We start from the raw sequence: 17764 nt of genomic DNA, 5'->3' as shown, positions 1-17764 counted from the left end.
ACTTATCTGCTATTCACATGACATTGGTAAATAAAACTATGCAAAACAATAGATATTATCTGAGGTATCTTCTTTATGTAACCATTTGGGCTTCCACCCACTTTCTTCTTTCTTCTCTCTGCCTTCAAACCAGCAGACAAAAATAGGCATGTGTAATGCTTAGAAACAGCTGAACAAATTCCTATCCCCAAGCCATTTACAGAACAAATTTTTCTATGAATTTTAACCGTGTACACTATGTGCTAATTTTACTACTCTGTCATACATTGGCAACCTCATTAACATCTGAAGTCTAGATGTTGAAAATTTTAGACATATTTGTCCATTATATACAGTATACATACAGCAAAACAAAATGCACATATATAGAAATGGCATCTGAAAAGGTCCCATATACACACATGCTACTACATGACCATTGTCACTGCCTCCTAGCACCTCCCCACTGAGAGAGTACAGACACTACTGCTCAGGGGGAGTTGGGGGGAGCTCATCACTCAACTTCCAAGACAATGGTTCATGAGCTTTTGCAAAAAGATATTTACAAAGTGATATTTCACTACCTCTACATTTAACATAAGTTGGGCACTTCTAAACATCTAGATAGACCAAATGTTTCAAGTAAGGACTGTTGTCCACTATGTACACAGCAGTCCAGTAAACAATACACATGTAACAAAAGTAATTAAAATTCTTTAACACAAAATGTAAGAAAAAAGTGTACTCTACTAATTCTACTGTCATACACCTGCAAGCTCTTCTACGCCTAGAGTGAGCAGATGCTGTAAATGAGGACCCCTTTGTCCTTTACATTATGTACAGAGCAAAGCCAAACAAAATGGGATAGTGGTTCCTTCCCACCCACGGACCACAGTGGCTGAGAGCTCTGGATTCCCTTCTGGGAACCAGCACACAAACACAATGTGGTCAACTCAGGAGTCGTTTGGCTATTCCTCTCCAAACACTATTTCAAATAAATCCTAACAAACAGGTATTTACAGAATGCTTCTTATAAAATGTCAGGCACTTCAGAGCAGCTAGAAAAACATTTCCAAAAGAGAAAAAAAAAAAGAAAAAAAAACCTGGTATTTTCAAATACACACATAAACACGGGGGTGGGTGGTAAATGAGGAATAAAATGCATACACAAGAGAGATGGGGTTGGGGGTTGAGAGAGAGAGAGAGACACAGGTCTTCTTCACATGACCAATCTGGCTCTGGACCTCTTCCTAGTCCTGCTGGGTCCTCTAACCTACAAAACAAACAGGGACGAGTGTTGCTCCTGGGTCTTTCTAGAAGCAGCCTAAACAATGCCATTTTAAAAATCACTTGCAGAGGACAAGTCTACAATCATCTTTTTATGACGACTGGTATACAGGTGATCTATCTCTACCCTTCGTCTGCAATCTCTACAGCTACATGTCCAGATTTAGCCAAAAGTTAAAAAGGGTAGGGGGAAATGTTGAGAGCAGCTATTTCATATTATATATACACAGGCCTTCTTCAGAGGCAGGTAAGTCTTAGCCAGCCTTACTGATTGTCCACAAGCGGTTGTCCCCTCTTGGCTTCTCTTGGGTGGAAGGAAGGCCCAAGAATCGATCGCTCCTCTCTCAGCTATTCAGGGCTCCGCTCACCTTAGTCCAGGCCCATTGAGCCCTCTGTTCATCCAGGTCTGAGAGCTCGTCCAGGGGCGATCCCCTCCCAAGATGGCGGAGTGTTCTTCCCGCAGACCCACCACCTCAGGCCCCAGAAGCCCCCAGGGGCCAGCCTTGGCTTTCAGGTGGCCGCCATTCTTTCTGCCATGCCATGCCCGCCACCACCCAGAAACATCCTCGAAGGCCTGGCTTGGGCTTCTCTGTGGAGCTGACCCTGCACAGTAGGGGGCCAGTAGAGTTGTGAAGGCCCCATGCAGAGGCCTCCTCTATCCAGGCACATCATTCCCAGGAAAAGATCTCTGCAGAATAGCAGGGAGCCCAGCCAGTGCCTGCCCCTAGGGCTCTGGCTCCTACTGTCCACAGGAAGGGGACAGATGCTGCTCCTGGGCCCCCCAAGGCTCACCTGGCCTGGGCAGAGGCCGTGGGTGGCCCGAGTGGAAGGAGGCCACACCACTGAGCTCCCTGTGCTCTCCACCAGAACTCCAGGTACTCGTCTGTATGGGAAGACATGTAAACATTTCTATTGTAACTCCTCCAACATTATGACATCAACTATTGCCTTTAACTTACTATAAAGATATGGAGTGTAAGAGCATTTAGAAAATCATATAATTAATGATCCTGCTGTAATGGTTCTGATAGTTATATGAGGTAATTTTTAGAGAAAGTGTAAATCCTGAGAACAGAAATAAAGGTTTGTTAGACTTTCTTTTCTCCCCCCACCTCTCACTGTGCTTTTTCTTTCCTTTTCTCTCTGGTTCATAAAGAGTTAATGAATTCCTGATTCTAGCCTGGTCAGGTAGGAACCCTTGAACCAGAGAAAAAAAGAGCCAAGTAACTAACCCTTCTTTCCTTAATCCCATGCTGCTACCAACAGGACTTAATTACTAGAAACCAGAAACTTTTAACCACAGAACAGTTAACTCTTAAGAGTTAAACTGCCAGAGGCCATTAGCTTAGAGAGTTACAAGGCCAGAGATCTTTAACCTTTGGCCTTCATCTGATGTTGTGTCTCACCTCAGTACCTGTGATGTGCTCCTTACTTAAAGGAGTTTGTGTATTGTGGGAGGCAGGTGGGAGGAAGGCTAAGTGGAAGTGGTGGGATGGTGAAGAACAGAGAAGATGTGTGTGGTGGGTAGAATGTGTCTTGAAGCAGAGCCTTGTTGTAGCTCAGGCTAAGCAATTAATCCTGCCAGTGTATGTGAGTGTCTGCCAGTACCCACGAAATGTCTGTGGAAAAAGTGACAGGACATCCCGCCTTGGTGCCATCATTTCTACCATGTAAATCTTAGAAACCAAACTAAAGCCATCATGCTTCAGTGGCAGACCTTTACCCGCTTAACCACCCCACCATCATCCCAAACGCAAGTTTAAAAGCAAATCTGATCCACTGTCGGAGATTTGATCTTAAAATTGTGGAAAAGGATCAGATTTAAAAAATACCGGTAACTGTTAAGTTCAGCAACAGTAAGTTCATTGGTGATATAGAACAGTTTTAAATGAAATTTCCCATAGTAATTTTTAAGATGAAGACAGCACTACAAAGCTAGATACAGAATTAGCAAATGCAGCAAATAAGCTATTTTTGAATAATCATAGTAATGTTTTAGAATAACATTTTAGTAACATATTAAATCATCTTTAAAACTTTCTATTACATCTCAAATCTGTACTTATTAAGATATCAGAATAGCTACTGTTTATTAATTCTACTAAATGTTTATTAATTCTACTTCAATTTCACCACCCCAAAATGGGGGATAGCATCTCAAGCTGGCCCCAAATACACCTGGCTTTCTGTTAGGCTTTTGTTCGTGGGGAGACGATTTCATTTAGCCTAGGCTAGTCTCAACAATTCTGAGTGGAGAAATTGCACAGGCTCTTGATTAGATCATTTTTCAAATGATTGCTAATAATATCTACACCAAGTGAGGTGAAGGTGAAAAGGAAAACAATAAAACTAATAGCTGTAAGCATTATATAATATTCAACATTCCTGTTAGAGGCTATTCATATCCTTATTTTAGAAGTGAAAGAAATACATAGAGCAATAATCTCAAGACACTGTAAGAAATGGCAAACAAGATCCAAATGTTGATTAGTCTGTATCTAAAGTCTATACAGTTTAATTTTATATTTTATCTTCATAAATACAGCTAATCTTCCTTTCTTCTCATTGTTACTCCATGTTCAACAAATAATACTAACCACCCAACCTTTCCACAACCAAATATAAAAGGAAGAGAAAAGGGAAATTACCCGAATTACCCACTGCACCATTGTTCACCAGGGAATTGGGTGCCACGGTACGAGGCCAGTGTCCATCATGAGATGAGCCAGGGATTGCCATGGGCCTGGCAGCAGGCTGTGCGAAGATGATGCTGGGATCACTCAAGCCAATATTGTTGGGGGTACTGCCAGGTGCAGAGTGTAGCATTGGGCCATGGATGGGCCATGACGGGGTAGGGATCTGGAGGGGGTGCATTGGCAATAATCCCATCCCGTGCATGGGTGAGTAATGAGCTGGAGGTGATGGAGGAAAGTTATACAAGGGCACCTGAACCTGGTGAGGGGGCTGGCCTCCCTGCTGGGGTGGGCCAAGCTTAGGCTGGGATCCTGGCTGGGATAGAGGTGGGGGAAGAGCAGATGGTTGGGGAGAAGTCTGTGGAAAAGGCTGAGGCTGAGGAGAATAGGATGGTGAATCAGACTGCAGGAAAAAAGGATAATTTTAAAAATTAAGATTATTAAAATAGTTATTTTATTAGAACATTAGACACAGAACTATATGATATTTATAACAAATAATAAAATTTCCTATTACATGAAGATAAAATTTTCCCCCAGGTGCTCAAATTCTCTCACTTGAGTAATGGTTCATAAGCTGTTTTTTCCCCCTTCGTTCAAGGGGGAAAAAAAAGAGAAAACCTAGCATCATGAACACCATATGTTTTTTGTAAACTAGAAACCAACACATAAATTACTCACATCCCCTTCCATTCAGCCCCTGAACAATTGTGTATACTAGGCAGTATTACTAGGTACTGAATATGCATCTATGCCTTCGTGATGTTTAAATGTTTACTGCATAAGAAATCGGGGAGTAGGAAAAAAATTACACAGTATAACAATTTTTACTATGATAAAGACTATATAATTAGAAAGTCAGGCTTGCTAGTGTATTATATGTGTTGTCTAAGCAAGCCGGAGGATAAAGCCTAGCAAAATGGGCTGCTTATTGAGACTAATGCTCTCTACAAGAAAAGTATCATTTATAGTATAGTTTGATAAACAGAAACACCTAACTTCCACTTTTGAAGAAAAGTAGAAATCAAAGACTTTCCAAGATTAAGTAACCTTTACCTGAGACTAAAAGGTAAATAGAAGCAAATCGAAAATTAAGAAGCTTCAGAGAAGGAAAGAATACTTAGCAACAGAAATAACATGTCAGAAGGTCTATGAATGTGATGTTCTGAAGAGGTTTGGCCCGGTTGTTTTAATGCTTGGCTGAAGGGAGTGGCCCTATTAGGTGTAACCTTACTGGAATAGGAGTGGCCTTCTTAGAGGAAGTGTAGGTAGGCTTTGAGGGTTTCTATGCTCAGGCTCTGCCCAGGCTGCATTCAGATTATATGTAGAACTCATGGCTTCTGCAGTAACCATGTCTGCCTGCTTGGATGCTGGCAGGTTTCCTGCCAGGCTGATAATGGACTGAACCTCTCAATCTGTAAGCCAGCCCCAATTAACTTTCCTTAATAAGAGTTACCATAGTAAAGCTGTCTCTTCGCAGCTATAAAACCCTAACTGAGACAATGGGCATGAAAATGCTTAACTGTGTAAAATAAATGAAATCTAAAAGATGTTAAATAGTGTAGTACACAGCTAAGGGAATACTGTATCTGAGGCTTAAGAACTACACAGAAATAATCCCAGTAGGGGGGGGGCAGGTGGATTTGTTAAGATCAGGGCTACCCAGAGAAAGTCTCACCTCCAATTTCAGGAGTTCTGACATCCTCACACAGACATGCATGCAGGCAAGACACTAATGCACAAAAACTAGAACTAAATCATGTAAAAAATTATACAATGACCAGTATGCCTGCCAGCTTTCGGATCAAGCCCAAGTTCTCTCCATTATAAAACAAGAACCAACTAAAACAGAAACAAGGCAATGAGGGTGCCTGTGTTTTATTTATCATATAATTTATGCAATTTATACAAGAGCAGTACAAAACCACTGAAAATTTGAACAAGAAATATAATCAACTTGAAATTTAAAATTTTTCTGATTTAATAATAATGAAAAAAACTACTAAAAGAAAACACTGATAAAACTAATTAAAAGGTGCGATAACATCTGAATTCTCATTTGATATTCTGGTCTTTCACAAGTTATATTCTCACTCACGACACATCCAGATGTGAGGTGAGGAGAATATACAAATCTGGACATGGTGGTAAACACTTTCAATCTTAGCACTCAGGGGAAGAGGTGGAGTTCTGGGCCAGCCTGATCTGCACTGTGAGCTCTAGAAAAGCCAGGGCATGAGATTGGAGAGAGAAAGAAGTTAATATATAGGCAAATAAAGGACTATGAAACAACTACCCAAGTAGAAATGAATTCCCAACATTATTACAAAACAACAACAATGACTATGTAGTATGGCTAACTTTGATTGATAACTTGACTACATTAAAAAGTAACTAAAACCCCAGCAGGTATGCAAATATGTGAGAGACTTTTTTCTGCTTGCCCTCAATCTCACTAGCAGGTTCATCTCTCCTGAACCAGTTCTTTTCTGGTGCTAGAATCTCCTTTTTTGAAATTCCAATGTGAGCTGAAAACTGGCTGCTCTTTAGGACCTCTAGCACCAGAATGTGACTGCTGAAACATCTAGATTCTAGGACTCAACAACTACCAGATTCTTGGCTTTTTTGTCAGGATACAGCCATTACTGGACTAAGCAGACCATAAGCTGTAAGCCACTTAAAAATGTTTTAAATTATTTTTATTTATATAAGTACACTGTAGCTACCTTCAGACACACCAGAAGAAGGCATTTTATCCCATTAGAGATGGTTGTGAGCCACCATGAGGTTGCTGGGAATTTAATTCAGGACCTGTGGAAGAGTAGTCAGTGCTCTCAACCACTGAGCCATCTCTCCAGCTCTTAACACACACATTCTCTCTCTCTCTCTCTCTCTCTCTCTCTCTCTCTCTCTCTCTCTCTCTCTCTCTCTCTCTCTCTCTCTCTCTCTCTCTCTCTCTCTCTCTCTTATTCTATCAATTCTGTTCTAAAGACAACCTTGAGTAATATGCCATATTTACAAAAAAACAAAAACAAAAACATGAATAAACAGTAGAAAAATTCAAATAAATGTTCAGAAAAAATGTTCAGGATTCTTTTGCGAACAACCTTTATTGTACAGCACTCTGAGCTGGAGACTCTCACGTGGAAGAAAAATGCACTGCTTATATATGCCTACGAGACTTGTGTTGCTACCTGATTGGTGCATCTTCCAGTAGCTCATAAGCATGCCCCTAGAGTGGGCTGTGACTTATGTGGTATTTGAGCACCATGAGGAGAAAGGTTTTGTTGGCTGAAAAATAGGCGGGAAGCTGGCGCCATCTATTGGCAGCAATGGCTCCCTACAATCTATCATCATCCCCAGTTCCCAACCTCTCTTTTGGTAAAAATCAACAAAACATATTCACAGTGGTATAATTTTATCTTTTTGAACATACTTAAAAACATACATAAAACGCATGTTTCCTTTCCTACATTTAGTCATTAGAAACTAAAATTGAATTTATGCTAGCAAATGAAAATATAAATTTTTACAGCTAGGCTCAGCAACAAAAGAAGAATATGCAATGAGAAAAGGATACTTTACTACTATGCAACAGCAATACTTAATCCTCCATATTAGTTATTTTATTATGAAAATGAGAAAGCAGGCTCAGATAAGTTAAATAGCTACATTATTATTAATAGGAACATAGATGTTACTTTAACTTATGGGCCTAATAAGGACAACTCTGCAAATTATTATGTGATCTTTGGTATTACATATGATGTGATGGTTGGTGTTACCTATTTAAACAGGAATGTCCCTCATAACCTCATATGTGTGAATGTTTGGCACATAGGGAATAAGACTATTAGGAGGTGTGCCCTTGTTGGAAAAGAAAAATGTCTCTGTGGAGTGGTCTCTGTAGAGTGGACTCTGAGGTCTCATATGTTCAAGCTAAGACTAACATGGCAGTTTCTTTATGCTGCCTGCAAATCAAGGTGTAGAACTCTCAGCCTCTTCTCCAGCGCCATGTCTGCCTGCATGCTGCCATGTTTCACACCATGGCAATAATGGACTAAACCTTTGAAACTATAAACAAGTCACAATTAAGATATTTTCCTTACAAGAAATTTCCTACACGATGCCATGATCATGGTTGCTCTTGACAGCAATAAAACCCTAAGACAAATGTCAACATCAATCTAGAATCCAGGAGAGATGGATGTCTTTGGGCATACCACTGAACAGGTTCCCGTTTCTGGCCTGTATAAAATGGGAAGAAGATGAGTGTGCATTCATGCCTTTCTACTCACTTTCTTTGGATGTGATATGACAGCTGTTTCGAGCTCCTGCTGCCTTGTCAGACCGAACTTTGAAATGTAAACTAAAATAAATACTTTCTCCCTTAAGTTGCTTTTGATGGTATATTATATTAACAGGAAAAGAAACTAAGACACATGAAAAGTAGTTCTCTTCCTGTCAAACTCATTCATAGGCGGAGTACTCACTCATTCTGAAGACTGTCTAGTCCTCATGGACTGGTCACTCTGTTGTGTGGCTGAACCAGCCACCTGCTGAGCATTGACAAGATTACAGACCAGCTGGGCTGCTGAGAGAAGACATCACAGAAAAAAAATCAAGATACAGAAAAAGCAGGTAGGCAAGTTGTTTCACACTTGTAATCTCAATGTTTGAAGCACTGAGGCAGATGATTTCTGTGAACTAGAAGGGAACCTGCACAGTGAGTTCCATGCCAGCACTGTGGAGAGAGTATGAGACTGTCTCAGACAAACCTACCTCACGGGAAGTAATAGAAATGAATAAACAGACATCAATAAAATTAAAGAACACTGATTTTAATGGCATTTTTTTGTGGCACTGTGGGTTGAACACAGGATTTCATGTGTAAGGCAGGCACTCTACAGTGAGCTACGACCCTAAACTCCAGTGTCTTAACAATTTCTTGTCTATAAATTTTATCAAGCTATACTTTTTGAAACAAGGCTGGCATTGATCAAGTACAGCAATATACTCTACATAAGCAATAGATATATATTTCTCAAAAGATTATACTAAAGCAAACTTTTAAGCAATGATCCTTTTAAAGATGTGTCCACTGTTCTCTTGCCCAGCCCATGCGGAGATCAAAGCCAGAGCATTGCATAGGGACTCTACCACTAATCTGTATTCACTTCCTCCTTGTTTTTTTGTATATAACTTTTATTTTATTAAAATTTTTATTATACATTTTATTTTATTATAATTTACTTCATAAGTATTAATGTTTTGCCTACATGTATGCACCAGATGCATAAACGTGAGAAGGTGGAACCAAATCCCATGTAGCAGAAGTTGTTGCCAGGCAACTTTTTCACTGCCTATCCAAGATGCTAGAAACTGATCAGGTCCCCTAGCAGAGCAGCAAGTAACAGCTGAGCATGTCTCCCAGGCTCTTCCTCTTAATTACCAGGTTTTTTGAAACAGTCTTGTTATGTAGCCAAACAAGCTGCTTGTTTCTGTCTCAGGGATAGTTGGCTTAAAAAATATTTTCCAATCTCTCATGTAAATTGTTTTGTTTTTTTATTTTAAATTTGACACTGTAGAGCATCAAAACCAGAGCCTTTTATATTGCAGATTTGTACTCCTATTAAACTAAAATCTTGGGCCACATTACTTAAAAATTAATATGTTAAGCCAGGTGTTATACATGTGTAATTCCATGGAAGCTGATGAAGGAAGACCACAAATTTAGGGCAGCCTGAACTAAATAGCAAAACTGTTATCAAAATGAAATGTACTAGTACTGGGGCTGTAGCTCAGTAGTAAACCATGTTGTTATAACAGACTTGGGTTGATTCCCTAGCAACAAGCAAATTAAGATTTGCAATTTTTTAATCCTTTCTTACCTGACACACTACTATTCCTCTGGTGGGCCATCTTGACCTCCAGTCATTCCCGGTGAACATGTCCGGCATCTCCACATATGAAACACCTAAGGTCTCGGGAGTCAAGAAGGTCCCAGGAGTCTTTTTCTTCTTCATTTCCTTCTTTCTCTTCTTCACTGTCTTTCTTCTTTAGTCTAAACAGTAAACTGCTGATACCAATAATGTGGAGCCAGGAACTTACAAACTGATGATTTGCAAAACAAACTAAACCATATATAATGAAAAATGGACTAACATACATAATTCTATGCTGTTATTTTTTCAAAAAGCTACTTCTAATGAAAACATACCCAAATCATGACAAAAAATAAGTATTGTTGTTGTTTTATGAAATCATTTGTCTGTTTCTTTAATTTTTGAGACAGTCTCTCACTATACAGCCTGCTATGTAAAAGCCACTGGCCTCAAGTTCAAGATCTTCCTGCCACTACTGGGATGGTGGATGTAAGGCTGAGACCCATATGGTAGGAGAGAACAGGTTCTGGAAAGTTTCCCTCTGACCTCCATACATATAGTGTGGCAAAACGTGTGCATGGGCATGTAATAAGTAAATAATAAATGTGATTAAATCATTCTTAAAGAGCTAAGACACAGGGTAGGGGACTTAGCCCAGTAGTAGGGAGCTACAGTTGGGGATTTACCTTAGTGACAAAATACTAGCTAGGCAATCTCAAAGCCCTACTTTCAGTTCTTGTCTCAGAGGAAGGAAGGAAGGAAGGAAGGAAGGAAGGAAGGAAGGAAGGAAGGAAGGAAGGAAGGAAGGAAGGAAGGAAGGAAAGAGGTGTTGCATGGAGGGAGCTTCATATAAAAGCTCATGATTCTTTTACTCTTTAGGTAACTAAGTCATTTCCAGATTTCTTAATCTAATTGTTTTTCTCTTCCAGAGTTTGAACTGATGCATGTAGATGAGTTCATTGATGAATTACTGCACAGTGAGAGAGTCTGTGACATCATTTTGCCTCGGCTACAGGTATGAGGCCAAGGTGACCTTTTTCCTACCACATGAACAAGTACCTACTGAAACACTGAAGCCTTAAGAGTAGTCTTAAAAAGTCCTTATGCCAAAATTTATAGAGGATAGGGAATGAGAAAGAACCAGGTAATGTGTCTTGGGTTGGCCAACTTGAAAATAAATAGAGGAAAGGCTCTATAGGATATCTATCCCAAATTTAGCTGGAGTACTGCTTTTTCAAACTGGCAAACCAGTCTATAAAACAGAAAACGATCACTCAGAACCATCACAGAGCGATGATTATCCATGAAACAAAAAAAAAGGACAACTGTTAGGGCTGAGGAAATGACTTTGGGGTAAACCCCTTGCTGTGCAGACCTGACTCTGAGTTCATATCCTCAGAACCCACATTCAGAGCTGGTGCCTGCAGCAGTAACTCAAGCAGGCCACTACTGGCAGATGGAAGACAGAGAAAGGATAATGTCACAAGCTTACTAGTCATCTAAGCTAGCATCCACAGCAGTGAATAAGAGACGCACAAAACAAAGGGGAGGCAAAAAATGACACACAGTCGTCCTCTGACTTCACGTGTGCACTCTGACATGTACTCACACTCCCAGATAAAATTGTAAAATATTGAAAGAACTGAGCACATTTACTGAAAGTTTATTGTACCGGGCATTGTGGTACAGGACTAAAGTCCCAACGCTTGGGGACCTGCACTAGTTCTAGGACAACCAAGCCTTCCTAGTGAGACTGTCTCAAAAACAAACAATAAGCTCACCCAATACCCCTCCAAACAACAAACAAACTGCCCAGTGCTAGGAAATGATTCATTTGTTAAGAGTGTTTGATCTGTGAACATAAGGACCCGAGTTCAAGTCCACAAGCACCCATGTAAAATGCATGGCTGCTAAGTACCTATAACCCAAGCTTGGCAGGCAGAGACACATAAATGCTTAGAATTTGCAGGCCAGATACTGTAGCCAAAATGGCAACTCCCAGCTCAGGTAAAGACTGTCTCAGTGAAGTAAAGTGGAGATCACAGAAGACACCGAGGTCCTATTCTGGCTGTCTATAGGTAACATAAGTACGTATATTTGCAGACTCATGTGCATGTGTCACACAGATGAGCAAATTTGCCTTTATAAAATTAACACATTTGCTTTTTATGTTATCTTTACTAACCATTATTAGTGCTGCATATGTGTGAATGGGCCAGGGCATGTAGGGGCCAGAGGACATTCACCTTTGACCAGAGAATGCCAAAAGAAGGCATTAGAGCCTCTGGAACTAGTGACCCACCATGTGGGTACTGGGAGTTGAACTCAGGTCCATTTCAAGTGCAGCAAGTGTTCTTAGTAGCTGAATGATCTCTCCAGCCCTGAAGTTAACATTTTTGTTGACACACAAATTGATTGACAGTGCATTGACCTCACTGTATAAAATCATTGGAAATAGAATCAATTGTAAATGAACTTGTTCTCTTCAGCAATCTGCTTATGTTTGTAGGGGAACTCTAAAAAGCATATGGGATTCCAGGTTTATTAACTTCTTAGGAAAGTCTTGAAGTGGCATATCATACCAGAGCTGTGGTTCCAAGGCTTGTCCATCAACCCCAGGAGCTCAGTGATAGGGTCAGGATATGGAAAGGCAATGACTTTTAACTTTGACTGTGTTCTCTGTAGAAACGGTGTGTGCTGGAAGAAGCTGAGCAACTGGAGCCTCGAGTCAGTGCTCTGGAAGAGGACATGGATGACGTGGAGTCTAGTGAGGAAGAGGAAGAGGAAGACGAGAGGGTAAGGCTCATATCGAACTTTAAAGGCTGGGAAGGAAGGAAATAGCCCTCACTTTATTTGTTAAGCTTTAGTTTTAAATTAATGGCAACCTTTTCTTTTTACAATTTTGTGGAATAATTACTTAGTTTTGGGGGCCTTTTGGACAAGGGGAGCCCAATTGTGTTGATAAGGCAAGATAGACATTTCAGTCTGCTCAGGAATACTAGGATTACAGCCTGTGCCTAGAAAATAAGAGTGCTATATGGTTACTAAAATTCTGAGCTTTAGCATCAAATACCCCTGGGCTTGAAAACCTCTTCTCTGTCACAGTAGCAGTAGAGTCTAATGGTCCTGGTATTTCTCCCTTTGTGTTAGGGATTGCATCCACAGTTTCACCTATGTTAAATGCATATTCTATCCCTGAGGTGTACCCAGACCCTACTGCTCTGTTAGATTACTTCTGTAAAGCAAGGATTACAGAACTTTTCTCTGAAGAATGCTGTGTGTTCATGAAGGTCTCAGTATATTTCTACATAATTAGTAAATGAATGCTAGCTATCAAAGTCTTGGACAAAACACTTGTCATGCTTGACCATACTCTTAAGGAGAGAGGGTACCTGAGGCACAGTTATATTTTGTCAGAATTAATGATTATAGTGCTTAAAAGTTGAAACCAACCCACCTCCTCAGCTGTCAGTATTTAAGGAGTCAGGCCGGTTGTTGACATGATTTTTAAGCAGCCATTAAAATGATGGAGATGTGGAAGTGCTTATAGTAACAAAGCTTTAAAGCATTTGCAATTGTATTCTAACAAACACCGTGCAAGAGCCAGAAGGACATAAAAGAAATTCTTGCCGTGATGACACATGCCTTTAATTTTGAACCCTCTAGAGAAGCAGTAGAGCTCTGTGAGTTTGAGATCAACCAGAGCTGCACAGTGTGACCTGGTCTCTAAAACTAAAACTAACCTCAAGTTGGGTTTTATATTGATAAAAACAGTAATTAATTATTTTTTCTCAACACAGAATTATCTGTTTTTGACCCTTGAGATATTATTTTTTAAATCTTCTTTCTTTTCCCTCCACTTATGTGTTTGACATCTTTACCACAATTCCAAGCTGTAAATGTTGTATGTAAATAACACTCTGGGCATTGCTTCACTTGACTTCTCGTTTTGTTTGTTTGTTTGTTTTTTCAAGATAGGGTGTATACTTCTGAGTGTCCTAGAAATATATAGACCATAGTGGTCTCATACTCATTGACACTCACCTGCCTCAGTGTCCCCAGTGCTAGGATTAAATACATACACTGCCATGCCGGCTTCTGCTGCTACATACCCTTTTGGAAGAACTAGAGGAAATTATTATAAAGATATCCACTATGGGTTTGCATTCAACAGTACTGAACTTGGATCTATTTCACATTCCTAAGGAAATCAGTATTATTATTTCTTATTGTAGTCAGTCCTAGGCAGGTTACCGAGAACTGTGTGTTGTTAATTCTTTTGTCACTATAACTACCAACCCATGTAGTCATATCACTGTTGCAGAGTCACTTGAGATAGATGTACACTGGACAGAACAGGAAGGGAACTGTAACCAAGTGCCTCATGGCTGCTGTTATTAGAAGCCAATGTCCCTCTACCTCTTTTCAAGCTGTAAAGAGTGCTGTCACCTGACCACTGACAAAGAAGCTACCGAGACTTGGACAAGCCAAGGCACTCACCTGCCCTGCACTACAGGAGGAGCCGGAGTCGCTCTCCCAGAAGGTAGGGTGGAACATGTTGCCAGTGTTGATGTTTCTCTATTACTAATGAACCATCACCCTTAAAACCTCATTGGTAGACAAAAAAGAACCCATTTCTTGGGGCTGGGACAGATGGCTAAGTGTGTAAGAGCACTGGCTGCTCTTCTGGAAGAACAGGGCTCAGTTCCCCACACCCAGGTGACAGCTCACAGCTGTAACTCCAGATACAGGGGAACTGGAACTCATACCCTCACATCTATTTATATTTAAAAAAACCATTTTTTTAGTGTGTCTTCAGGAAATTAAGCTGGACCTGGATCTACATTTCAGTTATAATTACTCCCCTGCACCACCTGTCCTCCACCAGGTTAAATTGCCTAAGTTCTGAAGGAGTTGGCAGAATTCAACAGCCAATAGATCCTTTCAGACAACGATTTTTCCAGTATCTATATGGCATATTTGCTGTTATCTGACTGTTCAAAATAGGTTGCATAGTCAAACAGAGTATTAGAAGTAGAAAGATACTACAGTTAAGACATAGAACAAGGACAAATCAGAAGCCACTGTGTTCAGTCCCCAGTACTTCTCACTCTTAAAGGAGGGAGTGGTTCTTTTTTTTTTTTATCAATGTACTGTACAATACCCCGTACACTAACCTGCTCTTCCTCTTGCCACAGGCGGAGTAGATCCCCTAAAAGAAGAAGGTAGGTCCTTAGTTGTTTATCTCATGACAGTTTTGATAGGGGAAATCGTGTGTAAATGTGTGCTGAGCTAACTGCTCCTTTTCCATAGTCCTTTTCCCCGACGAGAAAGTCACAGGAGCAAGAGTCCACAGTGCCATTGAAGCAGGTCCAGAGACAGATGGCACAGATCTCGCTCTAAATTCCCAGGTGCAGTATATGGGCCTTTTACTGATCTTCTTAGTATTCAAATCTAAAAGGAGCATCAAGACTCCTGCAACACGAAATAACAAGCTGCACTACTACCCAGCAGAGAAGGAAAGGGAGACATGGAAACCAGAAGTTCACATTCGTCGTTTCTGAGCTTCATCATATGAAAATGGGATTTCAGTTTTTTATCCTAATTGCACAGTATAATAGAGGTCAAAGCAAAAAACAGCTATCGTGCTCTGGATATATGACTGCATTACTGCATTCCCTGCTGCAACTAACAACCACCTTCGACAGATGTGATAGTAAGTTGTATCCTTAGAATAGGCCAGAAAAGTAATATGAGAATTGGCGGAGGGGAGAACTATGTTCTAAGATTGGGAGAACAGAAATGCTCATCCAATGACCTTTTCTTCCCTAGGTCACCACGTACTCACAGACATAGAAGCCACTCAAAGTCTCCTGAAAGGTATGGGCTAAACCTCCATCTTAAGAATTTAGTACTTGGCTGAGAAGGTGACTCATTGGGTAAATAAGGTACTTGTCATGGAAGCTGGAGGACTAGAATACAGTCTGAAGCAACTGTGTCAAAAGCCAGGTGCACCTGAAATTTTAGTGCTAGAAAGACCTTGCTGGCCCACCAGTGTGTGTGTGTGTGTGTGTGTGTGTGTGTGTGTGTGTGAGAGAGAGAGAGAGAGTGTGTGCACTCTTGCACACATGAGCGTGCCTACTTTTGTGTGTACGCAAGAGTAAGCACCCACAATTTTAAAGACAATTAAGATGAAGAATTTTGTTTTGATGTGGCTATTTTTAGCTATCACAAAACAAAAATAGACATTTTTCCCCTCAGAAAATTCCTAGAATTCTATTTCTTTTGTACCTTGCTTTTCTTTATAGAATTAAAGGTTTGGATAGCATAGGACCTATATAGTTTCAATGATTCTGGGATCTAAGACCTATTTTTTTCTCTTAAATAAGGTATCCTGTTTTCCACCCCCAATCCCCCAGACAAGGTTAATCTTAAGATATATTTTTATTTGTATTGTACATATGTGTGTATTTGAAGTGAGTGCAGATGCCAGTGGAGGTCAAATGTATGAAATCCCAGGAACTGCAGTCATTGGAAGACCAAATGTGGATGCTAAGAACTCAACTTGGGTTCTCTTTAATAGTGCTTTTTCTTAACCGTGGAGTATGTGAAAAACAAAAACAAAAAACTCAATAGTATCTCAGTGGCTTCAAGGATAAAGTACTTGCTGTGCAAAGCAGTCCAAATCCTTAGAAACCACTTTTGAAAAGCCTTTCTTGACTCCCAACACTGAAGGTTCCTCAAGGTAGACTGGTTATCTAGACTCACTTCATTTTGAGCTCTAGTTTTCTGATGCTGGGATAAATGGTATAACCCAAAGCAACAGATTTCTTTCAGACTGTACTTCTAGGTGACAGTCCTTGGTTGAAGAAAGTCAGGGAAGGAACTCAAGCAGGAATCATAGAAGAGAACTGCTTACTCTTTTGCTTTCTCGATAGTTACACAGCCTAGACCCAACAACCTTGAAATGAGGCTGTCCTCAGTGGATCGAGCTTCCACTCAATCAAGACAATCAATCTCTCACAGACGTGGCCAAAGCCAGTCTACTATAGGAAGATCCTCAGTTGACATTTCCTTTTCCCCAGTGATTGGGTTGTGCCAACTGGACATCTGCCTCAATAAATGAAAATGAAGACATGAGTGTCATAGCTTCCAGCCTGCATAGTCACTCAAGGACATGTGTACATCTGGTGCCATGTAAAACACACAAATTCACATGTAATCCCAGCACTGGGGAGGAAAAAGTGGGAGACTGTCAACAGCCTCCGGCCCTCCCCTCCGCCCACACACATCATCTTCTGTTCCTGTCTTCTGTACTCATCATCGTCAGCACACTATGTGCATCTTATGTGCTACCTAACTGAATGGCTTTTATCCATTTCAGGTTAAGAAAAGCCACAAGAAGAGCCGGAGAGAAAATGAGTAATGGATTCATCTTGATTTTAGTCCAAATGACCTGCAGTGGATATGCACATGTCTGTTTAAGTGGATGATCAAGATCTCCTCTTCAAGAAGCTATGAGTATTTTGGATTTTTCAAAATCAACTTCTTTTTTTGTTGGGTTATGTTTTTATTTTATATTACAGAGGTGCTAAGTTTTGTATCTCTTTGGATTATAATCAGCAGATTTAAGGAGTGTTTTTTACTACATCAAGGTCAGGTTTTGGCCTAAGCAACTATGGCTATTCATACTTGACAGGGTCAAAGAAGGCCTAGGAATTGGAGAGGTTCCCGAGAATAAAAAGATGTGATCCTTTTATTTGTAATTAAACCTGATACAGTTCTCCTTTTTCTCTGATTTTTTGGTTTCTTCTCTATGATTAACTGCTTTGAGAATCCTCTGGTTTATGCTGCTGTTTTGTAAACACCCAACTAGTAAAGCATAGTCATTCTTAACTTCTAAGGACAGACAGTGGGAGT

General features: G+C 40.3%; 1 pseudogene across 1 annotated transcript; it reads left to right on the top strand.

The window, feature by feature from the left end:
• Nucleotides 1-4162: 4162 nt before the first annotated feature.
• On the top strand, nt 4163-17270 carry LOC308425008 (pre-mRNA-splicing factor 38A-like; annotated as a pseudogene). Its single transcript has 8 exons — nt 4163-4166; nt 10774-10859; nt 12530-12640; nt 14275-14387; nt 15043-15069; nt 15158-15255; nt 15677-15725; nt 17229-17270. The product of its transcript is annotated as a pre-mRNA-splicing factor 38A-like (transcript).
• Nucleotides 17271-17764: the final 494 nt, after the last annotated feature.

This window comes from Micromys minutus, assembly GCF_963924665.1.
Source record: "Micromys minutus genome assembly, contig: SUPER_9_unloc_1, whole genome shotgun sequence".
Classification (NCBI taxonomy): Eukaryota; Metazoa; Chordata; class Mammalia; order Rodentia; family Muridae; genus Micromys; species Micromys minutus.
The sequence above is the reverse complement of the archived record's forward strand: the minus strand, read 5'-3'. Positions and strand labels throughout refer to the sequence as shown.